Source organism: Typopeltis vanoorti, chromosome 15 (assembly GCF_054136105.1).
Source record: "Typopeltis vanoorti isolate ZY-2024b chromosome 15, IOZ_Tvanoo_1.0, whole genome shotgun sequence".
In the NCBI taxonomy this organism is placed as follows: domain Eukaryota; kingdom Metazoa; phylum Arthropoda; class Arachnida; order Uropygi; family Thelyphonidae; genus Typopeltis; species Typopeltis vanoorti.
In genome coordinates, this window is record NC_143563.1 from 98,573,052 (window position 1) to 98,599,205 (window position 26,154).

The 26,154-nt window shown below is 34.6% G+C and overlaps 1 protein-coding gene across 9 annotated transcripts in view; it reads left to right on the forward strand.

Moving 5' to 3' along the window:
- The window catches only part of LOC150099022 (uncharacterized), a 589,139-nt gene that overhangs the window by 54,988 nt on the left and 507,997 nt on the right, over positions 1 to 26,154 (forward strand). For 5 of the 9 annotated variants that reach the window (XM_090405629.1, XM_090405627.1, XM_090405626.1 and 2 more), the window contains exon 2: positions 21,662 to 21,885. The exons of the other annotated variants lie outside the window; for them this stretch is intronic. The gene's annotated coding sequence lies outside the window, so the exon portion shown is untranslated. The remainder of the gene's footprint in view (positions 1 to 21,661; positions 21,886 to 26,154) is intronic. 9 annotated transcript variants of the gene reach the window in all.

Consider the following 26,154-nt stretch of genomic DNA (forward strand, 5'->3'; position numbering starts at 1 on the left):
TCAGGTTACTTGATATCAATATTTAGATTATTGCAGACCCATTTCCATTCAGAATTACCATAAATCACGTAAGTTCGAGTCCCATCTAGGACGTAAGAAACCTTTATAAGGACTTTATGGTCGTAGGCGAGTTAGCTGAGCTCATAAGGAGGTGGATTTGTTTTACTCCTGCAAGTTTCTCGCCCGTTAACCATGAATTTTGATTTGTATGGCTGATTATAAAGCTGAAGGAAACTATCTGTAACTTTAATCATTAGAGTTATTTTAATAGAACTAGTTTCATCCGTATCGAAGATCTTTGTCTGTTGCAAATATGCATAGACAAAAAGATTTAGAGAAATTCAGATATAGGCATGTCAAATATATTCTGAAATGTATTTGAAAAATATATGTCAAATATAAAAAATGGGTTACCGTTGTTCAGAACGTTCTAAGCCTGCCAACTAGCACTGTAGAGTTCAAGTATGTGATCTTCTGTACAAAGTAAATAACTATTAGTGGAAATAACTATGCACAAGAGTTTACAAATGTGATTTACGTTAAATTGCCCAAGATTGAGAAAATTTTTGTGGACTCCAGCACCTTTTTTTCAGTCTCGTCATAATGTAAGATATTCAGGCTGTTTCACTTTAACTAGATGGAAGAACTATATTTATGGCACCAGAACTTCCATATATGTCTCTGACATGTTTTTCTATGTGCTGGTCTATGGATTTCCTTACTTTCGTTCTCCGTATTACGAGATATTTAAATGAAAGCTAAAACATTAAGTACGAGTAAGCTAGGTTCATAAGAGGCAAAGTGTGGCCTTCACAGACCGAAGCAAGAATCTTCGTTTGCTTAGAAGCAAAGAAAAATTCTAATTTTGAAATTTCGAAGTTAACTTAGTTGTAAGGTGCGATTTTGCTGCATCCACTTATAATGTGGTCTACCACACACACACACACACACACACATATATATATATTTTTTTATATATTTTATATATATATATATTTTTCCTTTGCACAATCTACATTTACTGTCTTCTTGAATTTTTTGTATTTTTGCCTTCATAACGTTGGTTTTAATGGCCTGTTCTTGTGCTGCAAAAATTACCGATTCTGTTTCTTTAGTGCTCCATTTCTCAACCATTGCCAGGTCAAGTTGCTGTCAGCGCTGTCCTCTATGCTGTGAAGGTATTTTCCATGCAATGCCTTATTTTTCCATCTTTCAGTTCTCAGTTTTACTTGGTTGGTTTTATGTTCCAATTTTGTCTCCATGGGTTTAAATAAACCATCTTTCCTTACCTCAATTAGAAATTTTTCCGTTATTTGCTGCAGATAATCATTCAAATTTTTTTTCTTCTTCAATAACTTGTTTCACTTATAATAATCCTCTACCTCTATTTTTACGTGATAGATATAGCCTATCAATGTCACTGCGAGGATTGAGGGCATGGTGTTGTCATTAATTTTCGAGTTTTTCGATCTAAATCTCCCATCTCTAGCTGGGTCCATTCAACAATGCCTGCTGAATATCTCAGAACAGGTATGGCTCAGGTATTAATTGCTTTTATCAAATTTCCAGCATTAAGCATTGATTTAAGGAATTTTATTAATCGTCTTATGTATTCTGCTCTAGTTCTTTCTTTGATCTTATTGTGCAGAATTTGTGATGCTTCTAAAATTCCCAAATATTTGTAGCTGTCTTCGAATTTTATTGCTTTGATTATTTCACCATCGAGTAGCTCGATTTCGTTCATATCTTCAAACTTTCCTCTTGTTATTACAGCAATTGCACATTTGTCTAAGCCAAAATCCATTGCTATTATCTTGACTGAATATGTGCACAGTGTTAAGCAACGATCAGAGTTCATTCTCTGATTTTGCATACAACTTCAGATCGTTCATGTATAAAAGGTGAGATATCTTTGCACTCTTTTGCGCAGTTTAATAACCATGAGCAGTTTTATTTAAAATTCTAGTTAAGGGGATCAACGACAATGTAAACAATAGAGGAGATAATGAGTCTCCTTGAAAGATACCCCTTTTAATGTTTACCTCTCCAATTTCTTCTCTATTTAACACCAACGTTGTTTTCCAGTTTATATATATATATATATATATATATATATATATATATATTTGTATAAATGATTTGAAAGTCCTTCAGGATATTTTGACTAGTTCATATTAAGAAGGATCATCAGTGTCTAACCAGTCATGGTTGCAAACAACAGTTCATGTTTTATTATTTTTTTATATGTTTCATTACAAATATTTCCGATTACCGGATAAAAAGTGTTCTCCATTGCCAACCTCGAGTGTTTTTGTATATGAAGCAATCTGAATCTCTACATGGTTTAATCAATTAGTTTTTGAATAGTTAAAATCATCCAATATTACTGTATTATTATTTGTGAGAGCATTTAAAACAGAATCAAAATTTGGCATAATTTCACTTTATTCGAGATGGATGTCTTTTGTACATGGATGCGAATTACATATTTTACATATTTATTCTTGTATTTGTGATATAATATTATAATTTTTCTGTGATACAGTACAATTTATAATTTTACTATATTCGTGATGTTTATACCTGAAAATAAAGAAGTAAAAATTCAGAGAATACTTTTCTTTCTGTATATTTCTACTCGACGAAGTCCACTGTTAAGCCGATGTAACTTTTAATTCTATTTAAATTACAATAATAATAAATACTTCTACTAAACTTTCCTTCGGCTATTGCAATGCTATACATTATAAATTATGTACTACAAATAATAATAATAATTATTATTATTTGTCACCTCCAGGGAGTCCAAAGACTCATCGAGGGAGGGCATCTACAACGCTACTGTCTCCACCACTCACAATCCACCAATTGACCCAACTACACCAACGCCATCTATTGCCGACCACCACCACCACCACCACTGGTATTTCTACATCCATGCCCACGGCGGGATTCGAACCCACAGCCTTTTGGCTGGTTAGCATATAATCATTAAATAAATATAATATTTATATTATAATATAATATAAAAGGATAATCATTAAATAAATCGCGGGATCCATGAAGTTAGCTTCGAACACGTCCTAGTAACATCACTTTCTTTGAAAACTAATGTTTAAAATAATAAGTACAAAGATGTCAGGCGATAAACTTTATAAACTTTATTCAATCAAGATGAGAGAAGACTTATTTACAATAAAAATTTCCAATATTTGATTTTTATAATGACATCTTAAATAAAGTAAATTATAAATTATATATTAAAATATTCAAAATAATAACAATAAAGTCTACCGTATTATAGTTTAAGTCAACCACCAATATGATAGTTGGAGAAAAATTAGTAGGAACGAACAGATGTCACTAATGGTATAATCATATTAAAAATGTAGATATTTGGAAATAACTTGAGATTATTAGCATTTGGGAATGTGTGAGCAGAGCTAAGCTAAGACAGAAAGGATAGAATAAGATCTGATAACATGTATTATCAGATAGATAAACTAATTTAGAACAAAATCATTTATAGGAAGTTAATAATATAAAGTTATCATGTAGTACTACTAATTATTCTTGTCCTTCGCTTGAGGGCACATATCAAAAATTTGATGATGATAATGATGATGAAAAAAGAATAAAAAAGAAACCTAGCCCATCCACTGCACTTATGTATTATAGGTTTACAACCCTTATTCTGTGAGCGTCATAAAACATGTTGCCAAACTGCGACATTTGACAACCGTAGAAGGTGACAACCGTGGCGAGCATTGTGTGCTCGTTCCGTTACCTCGTTGTACTCGCGGTATCGCATGTCTTTAGTGCGATATTTAAGTGAAAATGTCTGATAAGGTAATTTTTTCAAAAGTTCATGTTTCTAAATAACTCGAATTTATGTTTCTTTTCTCCATATTTCTCCATATTGGGTTGCCATTTGTGTTATAGAACAACACCAAAATAGCATCCGTGATGCGTAGACCATCGATGAGTCTAAGGACTGATATTAATAATAATAATAATAATAATAATAATAATAATAATAATAATAATAATATTATTATTATTATTATTAATAATAGGGAAAAAGAAACATAAGGAACAAAGAAACAAACAGGGAAAAAGAAACATAACAAGTAATTACAGACCTATCGCCACGCTGCCTGTAATCAACCAAATCATGGAGCGCATTGTATATCAGAAACTCTCCACATACGTTGAAAAATTTCAAATCATACCCAAAACACAATATGGCTTTCAAAAAAATAAAGGAACAGCAACACTCCTGGAAGATTTCACAGATCTAATAAACGCTGCATTGGATAAAAACAGAATAACATTAGTGGTATTCATTGACCTAACAAAAGCATTTGACACACTAACACATAAAACCTTGTTAACGAAACTTACCCATATCGGAATTAGAGGTCGTCTACTCCAGTGGTTTAAAGCATACACGAAAAACAGAAAGCACATCACACGTATAGGATCAGCACACAGCAAAGAGGTACATGTAACCTGTGGAGTACCGCAAGGAGCTGTCCTATCTTTCATTCTATTTAACATATACACACACGACATAAGCCAACTCCCCCTAAAAAGTAAAATCTTCCAGTATGCAGACGACACTGCCATAGTATCCATTCACAACAATGCAAATATCGCTTACAAAAATATGCAACACGACATCAATCAAATCACTAACTGGTTAACCGAAAACGGCATATATATAAACCCTGGAAAAACAAAGCTAATGATATTCAAAAACCCCCAAACCCTGCCCATAGAAACTAAATATCTCACTATCAAACATTCATCCTCCTATACACAAAGTGCAGAACCTAAAATCACAACCATCACACAGGTGAAAACAACACGCTACCTTGGACTTCACTTCGATGCTGATCAAAGTTGGAATAGCCATACAAACTACCTACATACCAAGCTTAGGATAATAGCAAGCAAACTATACAGATTAAAAGACATTGCCCCAACCCACATAAAAATACTAATCTATAAAGCATTATGTGAAAACATTTTAAGATATGCAATCACATCATACGCATTCTGCGCAGACTACAGACTTAACAGGCTACAATGGTTGCAAGATAAAATGATAAAACTGATATTCTGGGAACAACCCACTACTTATGCAGGAAGCACGAACAAAACACAAAATATTTAAGGTGAAACACTTACGCCACTACACAGTCATGTTAAAACACTACTCCAGCCCAACATATAGAGTATCCAGAACAACATATCAAATAACAAGACCACAGTCAACAAACTACATAACATATAAGTACAACAATCAGCACGGCAAAGCCACCCGAAACTTCTACGTACCTGACATGATAAACAAACTGCCGTTCGACAACAGAAACCTAGGAACATACAGAGAGCTGAAACAGGCACTATATAAATATTATAGCGAGAATGAAAATTAGAGCAATTCCTGTTTCTCTCTCCCCCACCACACACTCACACCTATGACAACCCTCCCCCTCTCAAAAACTATCACTACAAGAACACAAAGAAACAAACACACCTGTAGTGATAGTGATAGTTCTAAATCAAACCCTATTTGCACAAAAAAAAAAAGTTAAACTGTAATAGCAGTCGAAGTCTTTCAAGCACGTACCAACAAACAGTAAAATCAACACCTGGCTTGTGACCAGTATAGGAACACAACCATGAAACCACCACCCTCTGTCATCTATTATCTTCCTCAGATAAGCTCTGCTAAGCTTCGAGGAAGAAAATTACTAACTTGCAAGTATCTGTTATACACACTTGTAATGCGTTATAAATATTATATATATATAATTACTACAACAACTATGTATGCAATTCATCTGAGACATAAAAAAAAATTCTGTAATAATCCTTATTGTAAATACTGTAAATATTATTATTGTATGTAACTTATACTGAGACATAATAAAATGTTTTTTAAAAAATAAAAAAAAATAAAATAATAATAATAATAATTGGTCATTATTAATGAGTCTTGTAGGCTTTAATGTGAAACGCATATTGCTTGTGTGCTTTTTTTTTTTTAATAACTTTAGGCAGGCGTTAACGTATTCGCTCTCCATCCAAGGTTTCTGGTTCGAATGCTGCTGTGGGATGGATCTTTTGTGATTGTCTTTAGGTGATAGATGAATTTCATCACCAGTTTATTGGTGGAGGCCTGAAGTGGCTTGAAAAAGTTCCATGTTTGGTCTCCAAAGCAGGAGTTCTGGACCAAGTAAAAATTATTAAAATATACAAAAATTAATAAAAATAGAAAAGAATCCTTATGCCATCAATAGTGCTAATGCACTATAGCTTTGCAACCTTTCGAGGGTGGAAGTCACATAAAAATATTACTGAGAAGTAAACTGTGTTGTAATACTCACCTTCATCTGATCCATCCATGCAGTGTCGAATGCCATCGTTCACGTAGCGTCCCTCTATGCAGCGAGGTTGCCCACACGAACAGCGGTACATATCTTGTAAGCATTCTGAAAGAAGTTATGACTTAAGTAATCGAATTCATATGTAAAAGTAACACGAACACATTGTCCTGTTACACTTTGTAGAAATGGTTACATTACAAGTTATCGTTGTGGCTGCATTCTTTAAAATTATCACATAATCTGTTACTCGTTTTGAAACGTACGGCACAAATTAAAGTAGTCCCATTTCTTCTCCGTTTTTTTCATAACAGAGAATAATTCTGTACTATGTTCGGAGAAGCATTTTTAAAGGATTTGTGGGGTGACACGATTAAAAGCAAATCTGTTTATCTCGGATTTTATGGAGCAGCTATAAAACATTTTTTTTATTATCAGGTTCAAGTTATGATGTGGCCAGTTAAATGGAGCAGGCAACTTTTGTAACCGGTAGCCAAATACGATGTTCCGAAAACCTCTAAGTGATAGGTTCTTGGGCTACATCACATTACATCCATTTTTGCTTTAGTGTCTATCCATACACGGTTCAACTCCAAACTTATGCAACCAACTTCTCATTATTTTCATTACATCTTACTATGTTCTTTGGAAGTCTTGCCTATATCATTTTCCCCAATGAATACAACCGCAGCTCTTCAAGAAGCATGATAATTTTCTTCTCTCCATTCATTAACTCACATAGCACTGTCGCTTATAGGTTTTGATCTCTCACGCGTGTCGGATTGATAAAAATGGATGTTAAATACAAAATAAGGAAACCGTGTTCTGCATTCTGATTACGTAGCATTCTATAACGATAAATAAAATTATTTTGTAATGTTTCTATTTGATATATTGTAGTATTGTGAACATTTCATAATACACGAATGAGAGATGAATCAAGCTATTTTTCTACACAAGTTGCAGAACTTGTTTAGATGCTTTTTCCATCGTCCCAAGAAATATTTAATGCCCCTGCGACTGTAATTTTCTTCCCACGAGTAATTAACTATATTAACAATAAGATAATAACTGTATCTTCCTTTAATATTTTTTCTTCCATGTATACCAATGAAAAATATGTTGCCCTGTTACTGCAATTTGAAAGAAGTGGAGCTTTTATTAAAGGTTTCAGATCTGCATTAATTTCCATTTGTGGTGTGTGGCTCTTAGGCCGTAAACGGGACTTATGCTTATGAAGGAAGGAAAACCAAATAATTTCGCAAAAATATTTAACCTCAATGTAGAATCAACATGGTAATGTTGGAACTGGAACATTTTCGCCAAATTGTTAGTTATAGTTTACAGTCCGAAAAGAAACAGAAGTAAGACAAAGAGGAGAGGATGAGAATATCTGGTTATAGCATACTTCTTTGGTCTTTGTTTTACTCCTTTGTTCTTTGTTCCTCTTGATGAAAGTAATTGTATCTGCCAGTAGTATTCATCAATTGTTTTACATGTTTTCAGACAGAAAAAAATGTCAGTCTTCGAATATGCCTTAACTTAGCGGTGCTTGAGATAGATTTGGAATATTTATCTTGACAGCGATAATTTTGAATCAGTTATGTTTTCAAATCGATGGCATGTGATGATGGATACTACATTTAGGACTGTCATTCAAAATACTGATGTATGAAACAGAAATAGATGTATGAAATTTGATCGCAACTACATGTAGGCATTTTTTAAAATTTATATTAAAATTTTTAAATCGGTGATTATTTCACTAAGTAAAATACTATTTCGGTCCTACTTACCTTCGTCTGACCCATCGGGACAATCTCTCAGTCCGTCTCTAACCCGTTTTTGAGGTAAACATATGTATTCGGACCTGCACTGGAATTCATTTGACTGACAGGTAGCTGCAAAGTGTAAATTCACCAACTTTAAACATATTTAAAAATCAATTCTCCTGATTAAAATTAGAATATTTTAAGTGTATTCTGTTAATTGAAAAAGATCATTGGATGTATTGATGCAGGTTTTTCAATGCTCTTAAGTTATGACAGTTTCCTAGATAAGTAAAATAGCTTACTGAAAATGATCTGACCATACTGACAAGTTAAACATAATGTGAACTAATGAAGTGATATGCGTACTATATCATTATTGCATCATACAAAATATTTAATCAAAATAAAAGTTAAAATTAACTAAAGACGTTCCACCGAAGCTCGCAACAAAATGCAAAATAGTCAGGAAAAGCTGTCTGACTGAAAGGGCTGGACGTAAATATCTATTTCATAAGCTCATCTCTCTCTCTCTCTCTCTCTCTCCTCGTCCAGATGAAATCATTGCAGCCTCCTCTAAAAATAAAGCTGATCTGCTGGCACCATTCTTCTCATTAAACTACTGCATATATGAACAAAGCAAATTATGTCCATATATATACACCTAAAACACTGCACCGCATGCCTCATGTGGCCCGACAACAACAACAAAAGTTGTATTCAAGACGTGTTCCTGAACTATCCTCTGTCTATTATAATCGCTACATTATATTAAACTCAGTTGGCATCCATTCCACAGCATGGAAGCAAGCATTCAGTGTTGTATATAGTTCAGATGGGACTGTACTGGCTGGTTTGATGTGTGCATCCCATTCTTAAATCATGTCGCCACTACTATTGAAGTGTGATATGGTATATTATCATGTTGTTGCTCAGCTCATTTGGATTTCATGGAACCGACACGTACACAATACAGAATTGCTTAGTTGTCAATAAAACGATATACTTCTCCTTATTAGCACTATAAAAAAGGAGTCTTAATTCAAGTTAGACGAAAACATTACAACACGAATAACACCACACAAAATGTGTGCATTGTGTTTCGTCATTCATACTGGCGCTTTCCAACGATTTACGATTTACTTTGCAGCAAACACTATGAGCATTGCCCTGCTGAACTCCATAAACTCGATTTCATTTATATTCATTTACACACACACACACACACACACACACACACACACACACACACACACACACACACACACACACACACACACACACACACACACACACACACACACACACACACACACACACACACACACACACACACACACACACACACACACACACACACACACACACACACACACACACACAGGCTTGTCCTTTTTAAAAAAATGTAAAATATAAAATACAATAAAATATACTTGCTTTACTTCAGTTATTTTATTTTTCACAAGATCTTCCCATTAATAAAAGAATTGAATTAAAGTAGTGATTTAAGCAAGATGGAACATATATTTTTTTCTCTAATTTCATAGAGACTAAATACGTTTCTCACTTCTCTGTAATTAGTAACATATAGTTAGTTATTCAGGATCAAACCAATGTTCTTAAATCCGCTCCTGCAATTTTGGATGAACCAGCGCTTGTAAACGTAAGTCATATTGAGATCACATCGCATATAAGTAAAACCTAAAGCATGATTGATTAGTGTTATTAATGGAAACTGTAGTCTGTACTGCAAGTTACTAGTTAGCCTATATGCCAGATTAAGTTATATCAGGTAGATGCATCCTGAATTTGGTTAACTCAGCTCTTATAATTTAGGAGTAAAACTGCCATAACGCGAAAAACTTGTAATCTGAAATTGAAGAGCTCATTTGTTTCTACTAAATCCAAACTTCACATTGTGTTGCTTTCTCTGCCGGTTCTTGGCGAAATAGCCAAAAAGTCTCTAATATATATAGCTCCAAAACAGAAATTCAGTAATGCGACGAAATCCCATCGCCTATATCTTATCCTTAACCTTGTGAGGACATTTATCTAGCACGAGAGGCGTTTCCTCTTAGTTACATCTATAAGTAACCACCTACTTGTATTTCATTAGCTGAGGTTGAATCATGATGGTTTTAAATTAAGACGAAATCATTATAAAAAAGTGTCCGCTTGACGATAACGGAGAAAGAAAGATCACCTTGACCTGAATTCCATCTCAGTTAATATCACATGATCAAGTATAATTCTATTTTCTCGGTTTCAATGGAATCTGTTTATGAATAGTTAGGGTGATTGCTTTATATCTCTCATCTCTTATCCCCCCCCCTTTTTTTTGAATTTAGTTATATTTTTTAAAAGATATCGGCTTCCCTCCCTCTTTATTTGGTCAGTTGTGACTTTGGAGCTACATGATTAATTTTTCTTTCATTTATCGTTAATAACGAATTTCTCACTTTCTCTTTTTCTCTCTGCTCTTATTGAAAAGATATGCTTTCCAATGATTCAGGCAAAAATTATTTTAAAATATTAATTTTTTTTTCATTAGCTACTTTTCTGACTTGATATCCCGGACAGGAGAATTGCTCCATTTCTTCATAAACTGTCCATCCCATCTCATTCTCGCAAATTCACAAAACTAAAACAGAATTTGCTATAACTCTTATAAACGAAGCCGGAGACATCTATTACTTGTGTTTAATATGTCTTCGAAACAGCGCTGCTCTCTATGTCCACCAGTCCTCCTCAACAGAGGACCTTGCGATTGTTAAGAAACGAAACACAAAACAGTGAGAGCCAGCATTCGACGGATCGGAGAACCAAATACATTCCAGAACAGTATAGAATGGCTAGAACTGTTTTTCCAGAAAGGCAAAACCGTTACGTCATTTACAGGTGTTACCTAGTAGCATAAAGCAATAGGACTGTAACCGACATATCACCTGTCAGCTGCAGTCCTGATTGTTTCATTTAGAGCAAAGAATCGAAAGTGTTTTTTATTACAGAGAACGCTTCCAGAGGAATCAATAATCCAATGCTAATATAACAAGCACTCAGAAATCTACTTAAGAAACAGGCAGGTCGGCCAACAGTCATACGTTCTATATATATATATAGCAATCAGAAATCTACTTAAGAAACAGCAGGCAGGTAGGCCAACGGTCGTACGTTCTATATATATATAATGCGCTAGCAAAAATTATCAGAGGCACATACGTTTTTCGAAGCAGTGCTCAACTCATGTGACTGAAGTTACGGTATTTCAGTCATTATTACACCGGTGTACGAACGGTGTATGACCGTTCATATTGTCATTTTATCGACTTTAAGTTGCTTGATCAGTGCAAATAATAATAAATCCCTTAAATTTGAAAGATAATAAATGAACACAACTTTCATTTTTATCCTGGAAAGAACTCAACAGCTATGTTTGAATTCAAAGTTTTATGAAGGCGGGGTTACAAGCATTCAAAACATGACGCTCATTCACAGTTGAAAGCATATATGATGGCTTTTGGATTGTTAATCAGAAGAATACTGAGGACCATGTCTGTATCTAGTGTTTATCTCGTGAGGTATTTTATTGTTATCGTCTTCTTGGTTTCAGTTGGCTTAACACTAGATGAATTTCGTAACTGAAATTCATTTAGTATTAAGAACTATTGCCGATAGATGGGTAATGATGCAGTGATGATAATTTAAATTATAAGCTAGAGCTTGAAAAGCAAAAATGATAGCACGGATAGAAAACAGTATGATGTTTGCCTTATTATTTTTGTCGTTAACAGAAAGAAATTAAAGAAATCAAAAGCATACTTAAAATTAAATTTAAGGAAAAATATTTGGTTTTGCAGTGTTTTTTATTTGTAAAATCAAAATGAGTGAGAGGAGAAATCAGAAGGCAGATTGATAATTCTTTTGGCAAACTGACGAAATGTAATATTATTTTTTGTTGTTGTTGTTGTTGTTATTGTTTCTATGAGGGTTCATTTCAAAAGTAAAGCATACTGTACTCCAGTTGATAAAACATTTAACAAAATGTTTTATTTACAGGCCTGCAGTATTGCTTCCATTCTGTATTATTACTGCACAATCTTTGGGTGTCTGTCTCTTGTTGACGTGTTTTGTAAGTCGGGCCACTTCGCTAAATAACAGAGAACACATCCTTCTTGAATGGCTCATATTAGGACTGTAAGAATCAATGAGGAAGCATTTGTCATCCATATAAGATAGGATATTCCACGCGAAATATGTGGCTTCCCATTGTCATGGAAAATAAATGAATGAATCCGACTCTACTTCCATTTATTTTTTCTTTCATTTTCTTATTTCGCGGAACAAGAACACTGGAAACAGAAAACGAGCGTACGATACTGACATAAAAATAAAAGTTGAAGGTGGAAATCGTTGCATCACCAACCACGGTGTACAAGACTTGACTCTCGTATTATTACTATGTAGGAAGTAATGTCGGCAGCAAAAATTTAATAACAGTTAAATTTTTGCTGCAGAGGATATTACGACATTGGAATAAATAGTATGTAACAAATTCATTTACAAAGTAATAGTTTATTACATTATTTGATCATCCACCCTGATCGTCACTTGCACGTACTGCAGTTACCACTAATGTTTTATTGCAGACAGCAATAAAATAATTCATAATATGATCATGAATCTTAGATGCGAGTGGTGAACTGAGATTAACTCTCGAGGGGAAATGTTTACTTTAAATTTATGTACATGCTGTAAATACGCATCCATTAGTACTTGATTTACCTGATCTGTTGTAAGAATCATCACTACAGACTTTTGTGATCAATGTGGTGTGTACGTGTGTGTGGAAATTTTTTTTATCGAACTTGACTTCAATGACTCGAACAATCAATTAATTGCATTTTAGAAAATACATATTAAAGGGGAGAAAAGGGATTATAAAATATAAAATAATATGAATAGAAAAGACACGTCCTTTATTTTTCCTAACGGAGGAGGCACTACACTTCTGGATTACTTTAACTATATAAAGCTTATATTGTTTGGACATATTACGGTTTTCAGGTAGCTTCTGAGTTACATGAAAAAGATTTGGATTCCAGTCTGCATTAATTTTTTTGCAATTTTTTTATTCTGTAATGGCGATATTCAAGCAACATTCCACTGATCTTCCTAGTCGTCAGTTATCTTCATGGTACCGCAGTTTCAAGACTTCGGAGGCAGACTACGGCAAACAGCCGCCATCTCGTATTTCTAATTCCAAACTAGTTATTATTATCTGAAATAGTGTTGAGTTCTACAATTGATTTTTCTGAATTCCAGAATTAAAAACACGAATTTATTGGAGAAGAAGTCCCCATTTTACCTAACGATTGACTAACGTGGGAAGCTGCTGAAAAAAAAAGGATCTTTTCCAGTTGTTTGACTGATATTTGTATATGTACTGAGCTCCTGAGTAGTAATAGTAGGGAACCGACTAAAAGGAATAATGATATTATCGCACAAATTGACCAATATAATTTACTGTAAAACTATGAAGTAGATCATTCTTTAATTCAAAGTAACGATCATTTTGCATACCGGTGACTATTTATGATTATTTATATTTGTAAAATAACTAAAAATACAAATGATAGAACGATTTTAAAGCACAGTAACGAAACGCGTATAGTATCAAAATTTTCGATGAGAGATGTTTCTTGAAAAAGATGTAGAGGTAACGAAAGAGATAGGAAAACTAAGTTAATTCTGCCAATGAAGCAAGATTCGTGATTGTTTCCTGCACCTGTACATCTCGCTAGACAGGGGAGAAAACCTCCCATACTTGTCCAAATTGGGCCAAGGATAGCAAGAAAGGAATGCGCTATTCCTCACTTCTTCAGTGCATGCATGCTTACAATAGTGGGCATGTCTTCCTGTCTCTTTCCACCTTTTTGTATTGGGTAGGTTGAAGTAACAACCATTCCACTTATTGCCACTGCTTCTTTACCCCTACAGCCACTAGAGAAGCTTAGAATCTAATGTAGTTTTTTTGTTCTAATAACTTACAGTGTAATAAGGATTTAAGATATACCTACCATCCTGTAATGAAAATGCAAACTATATTAATTTTTGCCTATTTTTGTTGAATATATAAAAACGTTAGTGAATATTGATGAAATAAAACTGCAATGTATTAATTACGTTATAAGTTCATGATAAGATCATGACTAAGCTTATTTTCGATTTTATCCCCTTTCTAAAAAAGTGGAACTTGTCATCTAATTTAGTGCTTTCTTACTTGGAAAAAATAACACAATTCCATTAAACTAAGCTCGTATTTCCATAGCATTGAATCTCTTTAACACCATTATTCTGTTATAAAATTAGATATTTTTATTATATGTGAAATTTACTATTAGAAGTGGCATAGGCATATTTAAGTCAGCCAACTCGGCTGTCTTAAACGGCGTATTCGCTCTTCAGCCGACAGGCTGTGGGATAGATGTTTGTAAATATCTTTGGTGGTAAACGAATTTCATCGCCTGGTGCGAGACCACTCTACTTAATGGAGACAAAGCAGATCGAAAAGTTTCATGTTGGTATCGAGATCAAGGATTCTTGATTATCTATTTTTCATCTCGCCTACAGTACGTTATTACTATAGGTTTACTACGTGTAGCGGATGGGATCCACATAAATATTAAGTTAATTTCAATGGTAGTTGACAGCTTGAAAATTTCAGTCAAACCGGAAAATAAATACATTGATTGGTTTTATTTATTTATGAAACATTCAGCATACTAAGGTTGAACACATTGGTATGTTTCCAGATATTATAGATACTCTTTTACCCACTTTATGACCGAGACAACGGGATTTATCACTGCAGTTAAGACCGGGTAAACTGGTAAGACGGCTAAACTCCCTTTACCATAAAGAAAGATGGAGAACTTGAGGTGTTCCCAAGAATTGTGCTCCGGGTAACTCCCTTTCCGCCCTACATAGCATTACATGTGAGCGTGATGGAAGGGGGCGGGGGACGAAATGGGATAACCTTCTAAAATGCCTATATTATAATATATCTTTATCCGTTCTTACATGACTAATATGCTGATTAAACAATTTAGTTCATTACGGTTTATATGCGTGCCTATGTACATTTCTTTTTTTAATTGTCCGTTAAGAATTAAAAAGACCACTGCTACGAGTTTTAAACATCATGCATTTAGCTTTCTGCATTTAACTTCTCTTCTTGAATAAGAGCGTGGGCTGAGATTCCGTTAGATGCTAACTACACCTGAATACGTAACAACTTATTCCCCCTACTACGTGACTTTTTTTTGGGGGGGGGGAAGAGGAATGGAAAGGTGAAATATTTGAAGTGACGTCACCAGCTGCTTAACACGTCACACTTCGGAAGTGGCAATTCATTCAATGCAGGAGAGGAACCCTGACCTGATATTTCTTTTATATGTCACAAACTAACAACATCAAAATATCGTAAATTTACCAAAGTAATGATGTAATTTCTCGCATTAATAACCTACACTTTGAAAACATATTTTGTTAAAATTCCTTCTAAAATGTGATTAGTAATTTGACTGGGCTTAACATAAATTTCTGAGATACGCACAATATTGTGTTGTGTACTAATTTAAATATAATAAAATGCCTTAGAAACAGATTAAACCAGTTATATTATTTATACTGTTGAAATTTTAATGATGAAACATTAAAGCCCATGGTGCACCGTGGGATTCAAACACACAGCTTGTTGGTTAGTAAAGGAGCGAAAAGGCCATTGAGCGTCTGATGATTGTAAAGAAATATTTAGGGAAAGATAAGAATAATGCTTAAACTATAAAACTTTAAAAGAAGTCCCAAAAATTAATCAATAATATATGCGCATATAATATCAGAGTAAATTGTCTTGTACTGGTTTACTCTAAAAGACACTGTATCCAGAATATGTACTCCTTTATTGTCGCTTTTATTAAAGGCTGGCAAAAGTGCGGCACTTTTTCATTTAACGATAATTATGGCTTGGCAGCTACTCTTAGAACTATTGGTTCTCTTCGGAGACCAGGCAGAAACTAATAATATTTGCAATAGATCATATTGGGTTATTTGGCTCATATCCGAGCTATCGAAGTCTAAATTATGAAGTATATTTTAAGTTAAGTAGCATCCTAGTTTAAAAAAGGGTTCGCAGTTGAAACGTGTTTTCTTTGTGCCTGTAATGGGCCATAATGGCAATGTTCATACTACTATTATGAAAGATAAAGACATTTTTTCTCTAAGAGAGAGAGAGAGAGAGAGAGAGAGAGAGAGAGAGAGAGATGCTAACGTGTAGATATTCGACTGAAATACTTTAAAATGTTGTGATTGGGGATGAATTTAAAAACGAAAGTTGTAATTTGTAAACGTCTCCTGCCCACGAAGTCATTTGTTCTATACGCAGTTGTGTATCTTTATAATACTTGTTTATTTTGTATGAACAAATTGATACTTGTGTAAAAATTATATCACCAATCGTAATTTTTTGTTAGCTTAAAATTTCATTTAAGCTAACAAACTTTTCATGACTTTATTTAAGTCATGAAATTTTTTACGGATACTGTAAAACAATATTTTTCAATTGAATACTTATAATTTCATCTGGGAGACCATTTCAGCTCAGCTAAGCATTCCCGCCCCCCCCTTTTTGAATCTATTTTCAGGGGATAGCTTGATACCAACGACCACGAAACTTAACGGAATCCTGCTCTCTCTTCAATTAAGCACTGCTACAGAAATTTCGCAAAATATGTCCGCAAAACACTGGTAATATCAATCTTAAACACAATCTGTTTCTTGTACATCAACGAAATTCATAATTACACTCGAAACATTTTTCCAGTGTCACTGGCTACAGGACAGTTGTCAATTTTAGATAATAAACTAAAGAAATATTTTCTTTAAACTATTCGCCAACAGAACAAGCCAAATTAACGCATGCTACTACAATGAACGGCAATGTAGCGCAGGCGTCCGCGCGGATAGCCTAATGGCTATGCGCTTCGCAACCATATGCCTGGGGAAGGAGTGTCCTAGGTTCGATTCCCGTCGACGACGTGAGGAGCTCAAGGATCTTCCTCAGCCATAACCAAGTTAGCCGGTCTTGGGCGTGGACAACAGGGTTTCCCCCCAGTTTATCTTGTGTTTTTCATCCCGCAAGCAGGCAAACCGACCCGGTGAACACGCGCGGATTACAGTTATGAATATCGCCATTAGGGGATGCAGCAGAGGAGTGGCGAACCGACTGCATTAATATGCCAGAAGCCCTTCATTAGGAGGGGACTCAACCCGTCCTAGACGGATGAGAAGGATAGGATAGGTAGCGCAGGCGCCAGGACAACGTGACATGCGTTCTTGGTTGTCAAGACCTAAGTTCGAATGCTAGCTTGAGAATCTTGTAAAAAGTATTTCTAAATAAAAATGTCCTTCTCGGAAACCCGGTTTATCCCGAGAACAGTCATGATGATATAAAGTATTCAAAATAATTATCCAGTGGTAAATCCAATGAATGGGTCAAAAGTTGTAGTGTACTAGACAAGGTGACCTATTTTACGCTAGATATATATTTTTATTTTATTTTGCAGTTACCAATTCAATTTTCGAAATTTTTACAGCAAATTTTCATAATTTTGCTTCTACAAATGGCCAAAATTTAAACTTCTCGAAAATATTACTGTTAGTAAACTTCGTCATTATAAAAGTATAAAGTTGAAGTTGCTTGTATATATGCTCATCCGATCTGAATTTTCTGAGTCTACAGCGTTTGTAGATTTTTCTGAAACATTTCGATAATGTTGTAACCTATTTGGTAGAGTGGATTTCCGTCTGTACCCTACAACCTACAGCATGTATCTTGGTTGCAATTCCAGTGTGGCATGGATGTTTGTGAAGTCTTTAGGAAGTAGACAAAATTTATCTCCCTTGTGACCCTGCTTAATGGAGCCTTAAATTGGTTGAAAAATTATGTAATGTTAGTCCATCTACGGTATTAAATGGACGACAGGTTTACAGCCTTTCTTACATTTTTTGGATTGGATACACATAAAAAGAACTAGTAAATTAAATTGAATTCCATTGATTCAGTCGGAGATATTAACTTGCGTCTCATGTTAATATTTCCTATAACATGTGTCGCGCTCTTTGTTTTTTATAATTTAAATGAAATCCTCACAGCTGATGTCCTTTGAAGGGTGTTGAACACAGTCGCGATAGCCTGGCACAATTATCGTTCGGTGAAGGACTTGGCTTCGAATGCATCTAATATGCGAGACACTTTTATGAAGAGTACTGCTTAACTTAATCAGTCTTGTATATAGGAGGATATTGCATCCTACAAAATTTGCAATTAACAGATATTATATACTGGCTAATAGTTACATCACCTATAATTTCAAAGTATCCCAACTCTATTTCAGTATTGTCAATTTCTCACAGAAATCATGCTAGTTATTGTGAAAACAAACAACATAAATATCCGCAATAAAAAATCAAACAGAAATTATAAAACTTACAGTATTTTAACACTTTATGAAGTTTCTGGTTCGATTTGCATTTAGTTATTATGTGTACGCTTCAATACGTTCGTTTTTCAGTGTTAGATTCAAAAGTTTTTTTTTTTAAGTTCAGACTATTTCTTCGCTATAATTAGACCATTTTTTTTTCTAAACAAACAAAACTACTTATGGAAATGATAATATTATGCCTCTCTCTCTCTCTCTCTCTCTCGACAGCATTTGATAACAAGTTTTAAAAAGGTATACCGTGAGTAGACATATCGATACAAAATTAATAACGGAAAACTCAAGTACAAAGATTATTTAATAGTATAATTTTCGCCTGTGTGTCACAGGCATCTTCAGTACATTAAGCTCAAATTAAACAATAACTGACAATTCCAAAAAGTGCCACCTAAGTAGCTAGTGTAAGATAACTAAAAAGGTCAATACATTTCCTAACAAAAAAAAAAAAAAAATATATATATATATATATACAATAAAAAGTTAGGAAAGATTAGCCGATTTATAAAATACTATCTCCCATAAAGGGGATAGACGTAAGCCGTCAGATCTGTTTAAGTTAGGAGAATGAAGTAAAGGTTCACATGTTTCTTTATAAAGGCGTTCCATGAAGAACCGACTTTTGTGAAGGACTCTTGTCTTTCTCCAGTGAACTCTATCTTCATTGAACATGCCATCTTCACTGTCTAGTGAAGATGGCATGTTCTGCAAGTCCAGACTTTTCAGGTTTAAAGTATTCAATATAAGATTGGTGTTCTTCTAGCCGAATAGAGGCAGATCTTCCTGTTTGTCCGAAATAAAATAATCCACAGGAGCACGGAAGCTTCCACACCTTAATTATCCAAGTGTCTACCAGATAATAATTGTTCTGTAAGTCCAGACTTTCTGAAAAGTCTGGACTTACAGAACATGCAATCTTCACTAGACATAGAGTTTATAAATAAATAATCCCGTAGAAATAATCTTTGTACGGGAGTTTTCCGTTATTAATTTTGTATCAGCATTTGATAACATTTGATATTTCAAATGTTATCAAATGATCGCTATTCATTATCATAACAGTTGCATTATAAAAGTAAATGCCTAATTTGATTCTTAAAACAACTAATTAATTTCAGTTTTACTTTTTTTTATTTATTAACTAGTTGTTTTATCAATCAAATTAGGCATTTACGTGAAACTGTTGTGATAATGAATAGCGTTATTATACAAGAATTAGATTACGAAATGCCATTTATGATTTGTCTGCAATGATTTCCTTTTTTTGAGTGTGTGTGTGTGTGTGTGTGTGTGTGTGTGTGTGTGTGTGTGTGTGTGTGTGTGTGTGTGTGTGTGTGTGTGTGTGTGTGTGTGTGTGTGTGTGTGTGTGTGTGTTGTGTGTGTGAGTGAGAGAACCTTGCACACTAGATACGTGTGGTTGCCTACAAAAGGAACGTAGTTTATAGTCTAAAAGGCTTGAAGCAAGGCATCGACGAATTCATGTGATTGTAGCACAATTAAGAAATAATTATTACATAACAATTATTATGCTGTCTGTGATTAGTCATTGAGCTTAAACATATTAAACATAATACATAAACATATTCAGCACTTAAAGGTGGTGAATGTTTTTCATCACCCGATGTGAAACCACTATAACCGGGACCGGAAGTGGCTTATTAAAAGTGCCATGTTTGGTCTCTGGAGCAAGGTTTTCGGTTTATCTAGAGGAATTTTGGGTAATACGGAATACTACTATTTTATGTGTAAAATGGTAGTATCCCGTATTACTCGAGGTTCCTCTAATCCTTAGCTTTTTCACAAATGTGCGATAAGTTTACAGCCACATGTGGGAACAATTCACATAAAAATGCATACTAATACATCATACTGGTTTTTTGCACATTTCTATTTATTAACGCAGCACTTTTAAACTGTTATGCTTCGTATGAAAATATAAACAAATTTGCATATGTTAAATCTTAAAATATTATTATAAGCTTAAAGAGAAAATCTCAGTAAACTAGCAGTTTGATTAATTACTTGACTAACTTCGGTTCAAGCTTATTTGATATATGTTTTAAGGAAGTTTAGACTAATTATTCTATTATTATCAAGAGGTCTGACGGCTTCTTTTAAAGTTTCTGCACATCTTTCCTATTGCTAATTTCATATAATCAGCAATATAAGAACAAATCATCTATGTATATTGTAATTATATGCGGGCATCTGGAGGTCGTTTGATTCTAATGATATATTTGTAACAGAAAATAAATGACTCTAGTTTAACAACTAAACGTAACGTAACAAACTTCTTTATTTCGTTAAGAGATTTTTCTGATAAAAATAGAGATAAATTAGCAAATCGATAGCTAAGCTCTTGCGTCAACAGGTACAACTATTTTTTTCATTTATGTCTAGTGCAACTGAATATTCAAATGACTTTGGGAGGGGGTTTCTCCCATTTGAATAGCATCACTAAATTTTTTTAAATGCTGGCACATCTTTCGATTTTCATGTTGCATATAAATAGACCTTCAGCGTATACCATAAATATATGGAGCAGGAAGGGAGTGGCTTAAAATTCGAGGTCACTCTTCAAGAAATCTACTTCCTCTTGTTCACCTTGTTTTCTGCCTTGGGTGATGGATGCTTTGTGTCATTGCGAACACTCACCAATAATTGTGCGAAATAGTCGAGGTCACAAACAAGTTGGAAATACGACTTTTTTGTTGAATTAAAAACAATCAGAAGAAAGTGTTTTAGAGTATTTTCTCTAAAATTTTCGGCATTGTTATGTTCTTTGACTTTGATTATTAATACACAATCTTTAATTACCCAATAATGTTTAATTAATAGAAAACTGAGCTCATCTATTTTCACTTTTTTAAAAAAAAATTAAAGGTATCTTAAGGAAATGCTTTCCCTTTTTATCTTTTCCATGTTTTGCTGATGACATTAGACTCTATTACTCGTCTTCATTTGATAATCTTATCAAATGTAGAAGTGCTCAAATGTTCTGAGCTCTGAGCTTCGAAATCTTCAACGAGTCATGCTTTATAAATTGATATCCTTGCTGTTCTCCAGTTGGATAACTGTGAACCTCAGTTACTACAAAACGCAGTCCTATTTTTCGCAAGATATAACTTCACCTCCTCCCATCTTCGCTAATGCTTAGATCTCCAGGTAAGACCAGATTTCTTGGGTTGATTTACATCTCTAGCCTTTTCTCTTACAAATATATAGCCTCTTCAGCCTTAAAAAAACTTGGTGTCCTTTACCACTCAAGACATTACTCAAATGTGTAAATTCTATCTTCTGTCATTCTATTCCTTGAACGGCTGGAGTCCCATGAACTGCTGTACTAATGTAGTTACATCTATTCAAAAACACACTAATAACCCCTTCTTTCTCCATAGACACTTCCCCACAGCATCGATTGCTACAACTTTTATTTTGCATTGCTCTTGATATAAAAAATGACTAGTCAGAAATCTAAATGTAAATATAAATAAATATACTGTAAAGTAAATAAGCAATTAAGTCGTAATATGCAATGAAAACATTAAGAACAACATTAAGAAAAAAACATTAAAAAGTGAAAAAATTCCGATCAATAGGGGAGTAAGACAGGGAGATACAATACTGCCAAAACCTTTTACCACTGTCTTTGGAAGTTTTTCATAAAATGAATCGGAAAAATTGAGGAGTTGGAATTAACAGAAAGGTTCTGACTTAGTTCTCTTTGCAGAAGATGGAGAAGATCTATAAATAAAGTTAAGGGAATTAACTCAAGAGTGCAGTCAAATTAAGTTCAAGATAAATTTAAGCAAAACAAAAGTAATGATAAATGAAAAATTTAATACCAAAATAATTATGTTGGAAGATGGAGAAAATGGAGGGAGTGGATTCATATGTTTATCTGGGACAAATCATAAAAGTCAAAGATGGACAAATAGAAGAAATGAAAAGACGGATTCAAACAGGTTAAATGATTTTGGGAAGATAAAATGTATCTTCAAAGGTAATATTCCAATTAGTTTGAAGATGAAAGCTTTCAACCATTATACCTTACTTGTAATTATATATAACAGTGAAACCCGGAATTTAATTATGGAGATGGTTCAACAAATTGGAAGTTACTTAGAGAATAATAGAAAGGAATATGCTCCGTGTGACGCTTAGAGAGATAGGATACGCTCTCATTTGTTATTATCAAGAACAGATGTAGAGAGCATTATTAAATATCTTACGCATAAAAAATGTAGATGAGCTAGCAGTGAAAGGCATTACAACACGAAATGGCCTAAATTATTAACAGAATGGAGACCTCTGGATGGGTAGGCAAAGAGGAAGTGCAAGGAAGAAATGGCACTGTACAATTATTATGATTGCTGGAATGTAATGGATGAAGAAAGTCGAAAAGAGAATAGAATGGAGAAAATTAGGGGAGATCTTCGTCCAGTAGTGACCTGATGTGGGTTAAAGAAGAAAAAAGTAAAAAGGCCTTGCCTTTTTACTTTCTTCCTACTATTTTAAATACTAAATAGTTTAAAATACTAATATGTCAAAAATTTCAAAAATGACTCTTGAAGTCTTTCAATCAACTTATCGGTTGCCCAAATATCCTTTATTTATGTATGATACAGTATCCTTTCTCCATCCAACCACAGATTCAGAAACATTCAAATCCAGCAGTGGATTCGAATGTTTCCGAATCTCTTTAAGTGATAGATGAATATCATGTCTTCCTTGCTTATTGGAAGCTTGAAGTGGCTTGAAAAATTAACATGTTTAGTATCTAATCTGGTATATGAGTTATCTAATCTTATCCCACCACACTAAGTGAATGATAATTTAAAACCTTTTTGTGGGGCTAGATTCAAATAGAGAAAATAAATCTATACTTTAACTTGAATGAGTATGTCTTTCGATGCATACTCATTCGATGCAGGTACAATGTACAGTAACCTTATATTATTCATTGTTGATTTTTATATGATTGTATCTGATTAGATTAATATTGCAGCGATAAGAAAAAATATTTTAATATTTTTGATTTAAATAATAATTATGAATATGAATCATAATTATGAATCTGCTTTTATTATTATTAAATCATCGATAGTTAGATCAATTCTATAATTTGTTTCTTATTTTAACTAAACTAAAAACAGTGGTGAAGTTGTGAATATAAATAAATTCTCTCTAGAAAGCATGAAGTATTTCCGAATATTGAATGAAATACCTGAGAATAAGCATATTATAGAAGAATTCAAAATTCATGACTGGAACTAGAGCCGACAAGGAGGCATATAGATTAGCAAAGAAAAATGCAAAGAGAGCTGTGGCAAGGGTGAAAGCGAGGGCAGTTGATGAGGTTTATGAAGAACTGGAGAGAAACGATGGCGAAGACATCAGAGGAAGATGGAAAGAATATTTCTGAAAACTACTAAATGAGGAGAATCCAAGAGAGATGCGAGGATGGAGAGGTAAATGAGAGACCGGTGCAAGACATAAGTAGAGAGGAAGTGGTTTGGGTACTGAGAAAAATGAAGAATGGAAAGGCTGTGTGAGCAGACCAGATACCTGGGGAAGTATGGAAAAGTTTGGGCAGTGAGGGCGTGGATATGTTATGGGATCTGATGTGTAAAATAGCCCAACAGGAAAAGATACCAGAGGAATGGAGGAAAAGTATTCTCGTCCCAATCTACAAAGGAAGAGGAGATGTTCAAGACTGTGGCAACTATAGAGGAATCAAGCTGATGTCACACACATTAAAAATATGGGAAAGAGTAATTGAAGCAAGGTTACGGCAGGAAACGAAAATTGGTGAGGAGCAGTTTGGATTTATGCCAGGAAGAGGGACAACGGATGCAATATTTGCGCTAAGGCGATTGATGGAGAAATATAGAGAGATGCAAGTGGATCTGCACATGGTGTTTATAGATCTGGAAAAGGCATACGACAGAGTGGCCAGGCAGGAGGTATGGAGGTGTATGAGGAAGAAGGGAGTGTCGGAGAAGTACGTGAGGTTGGTGAAGGAGATGTATGAGGGAACAGAAACTCAGGTCAGGTCTAGTGTCGGCATGACAGAAGGGTTCCCTATTGTCGTAGGGCTACACCAAGGGTCAGCTCTGAGCCCCTACCTCTTTGACCTGGTCATGGATTAGTTGAGGATGTCAAGAAGGAGGCACCATGGAGCATGCTGTTTGCCGATGACATTGTTCTATGCGAATCATCCCGAGAGAAGCTTGAAAATACCCTGGAAGAGTGGAGAAAGGCATTGGAGGAGAGCGGCATGAAAATTAACCGGGTGAAGACTGAATATATGTCAACGGGGAGTGACGAGGATATCGTCATACGACTCCAGGGTGGAAGGCTAATTTCAGGGAAGAAATTCAAGTACCTTGGGTCGGTTGTCGAGAGGAATGGTGACCTGGATGAGGAAATACAGCACCGAATAACATGCGGTTGGATGAATTGGAGGAAGATGAGCGGGGTCCTGTGCGACAAGAGAGTGAGTTGTAAGAGGAAAGGAAAGCTCTATAAGATGGTGGTGAGGCCGGCGATGCTCCATGGTGCGGAGACGTGGCCTATAACCAAGGCACAGGAGAGGAAGATGGAGGTAGCGGAGATGCGGATGTTGAGATGGATGAGTGGTGTGACAAAGAAGGACAGGATAAGGAATGACTGCATCAGAGGGACGGTTAAGGTGGGACCAATTGGCAAGAAGATACAAGAAAGTAGGCTGAGGTGGTCTGGACATGTTGAGAGGAAGGGTGAGGAGTATGTTGGTAAACAAGTGGAGTATATGGAGTTGGAGGGAAGGAGGAAAAGAGGCAGGCCCAAGCTCAGGTGGAGGGATAAGATGACAGAGGATCTTAGGGAGAAAGGATGGAGTCCGAAGGATGCCCTGGACAGGAGAACTTGGAAGAGGAAGGTTAAAGATTGGTGCGCCGACCCCGTTTAACATGGGATAAGGCAGAGTGAAAGAAAAAGAAGAATTCAAAATTCAGCCGAATTGTGCTCAGCGAATGCCAGTGTTTCAAATGACAACTCTATAAAGTTATAACTATTAATATTAATTAACATAAATTATTGCAGGCCTGAAGTGTCTTAAAAGAGCTACATTGCAGATTAATAAGAGGATATACAAAAGTGTATATAAATTGTCAAATTTAGACTCTGCACTCCTTTTATTTTCTGTTAATTCATGTTTAAATTATAAAGAAATATCATAATATATAATATAAGCTAACGGAAGATTCATTCTTACAACCGTAATACTTTTCGATCTTTATTCCGCGAAGTTAATTAGCAATAGTTTAAGAAATAGTGTCATATTGCAGAAACTAAGGAAACTAAGGTTACATGGATTATCCTAATAAACTACATATTTCTAGATTTACTTAAGTTTAGAGGTTTGTTCTTTTAATTCCAAAAGCAAAATAT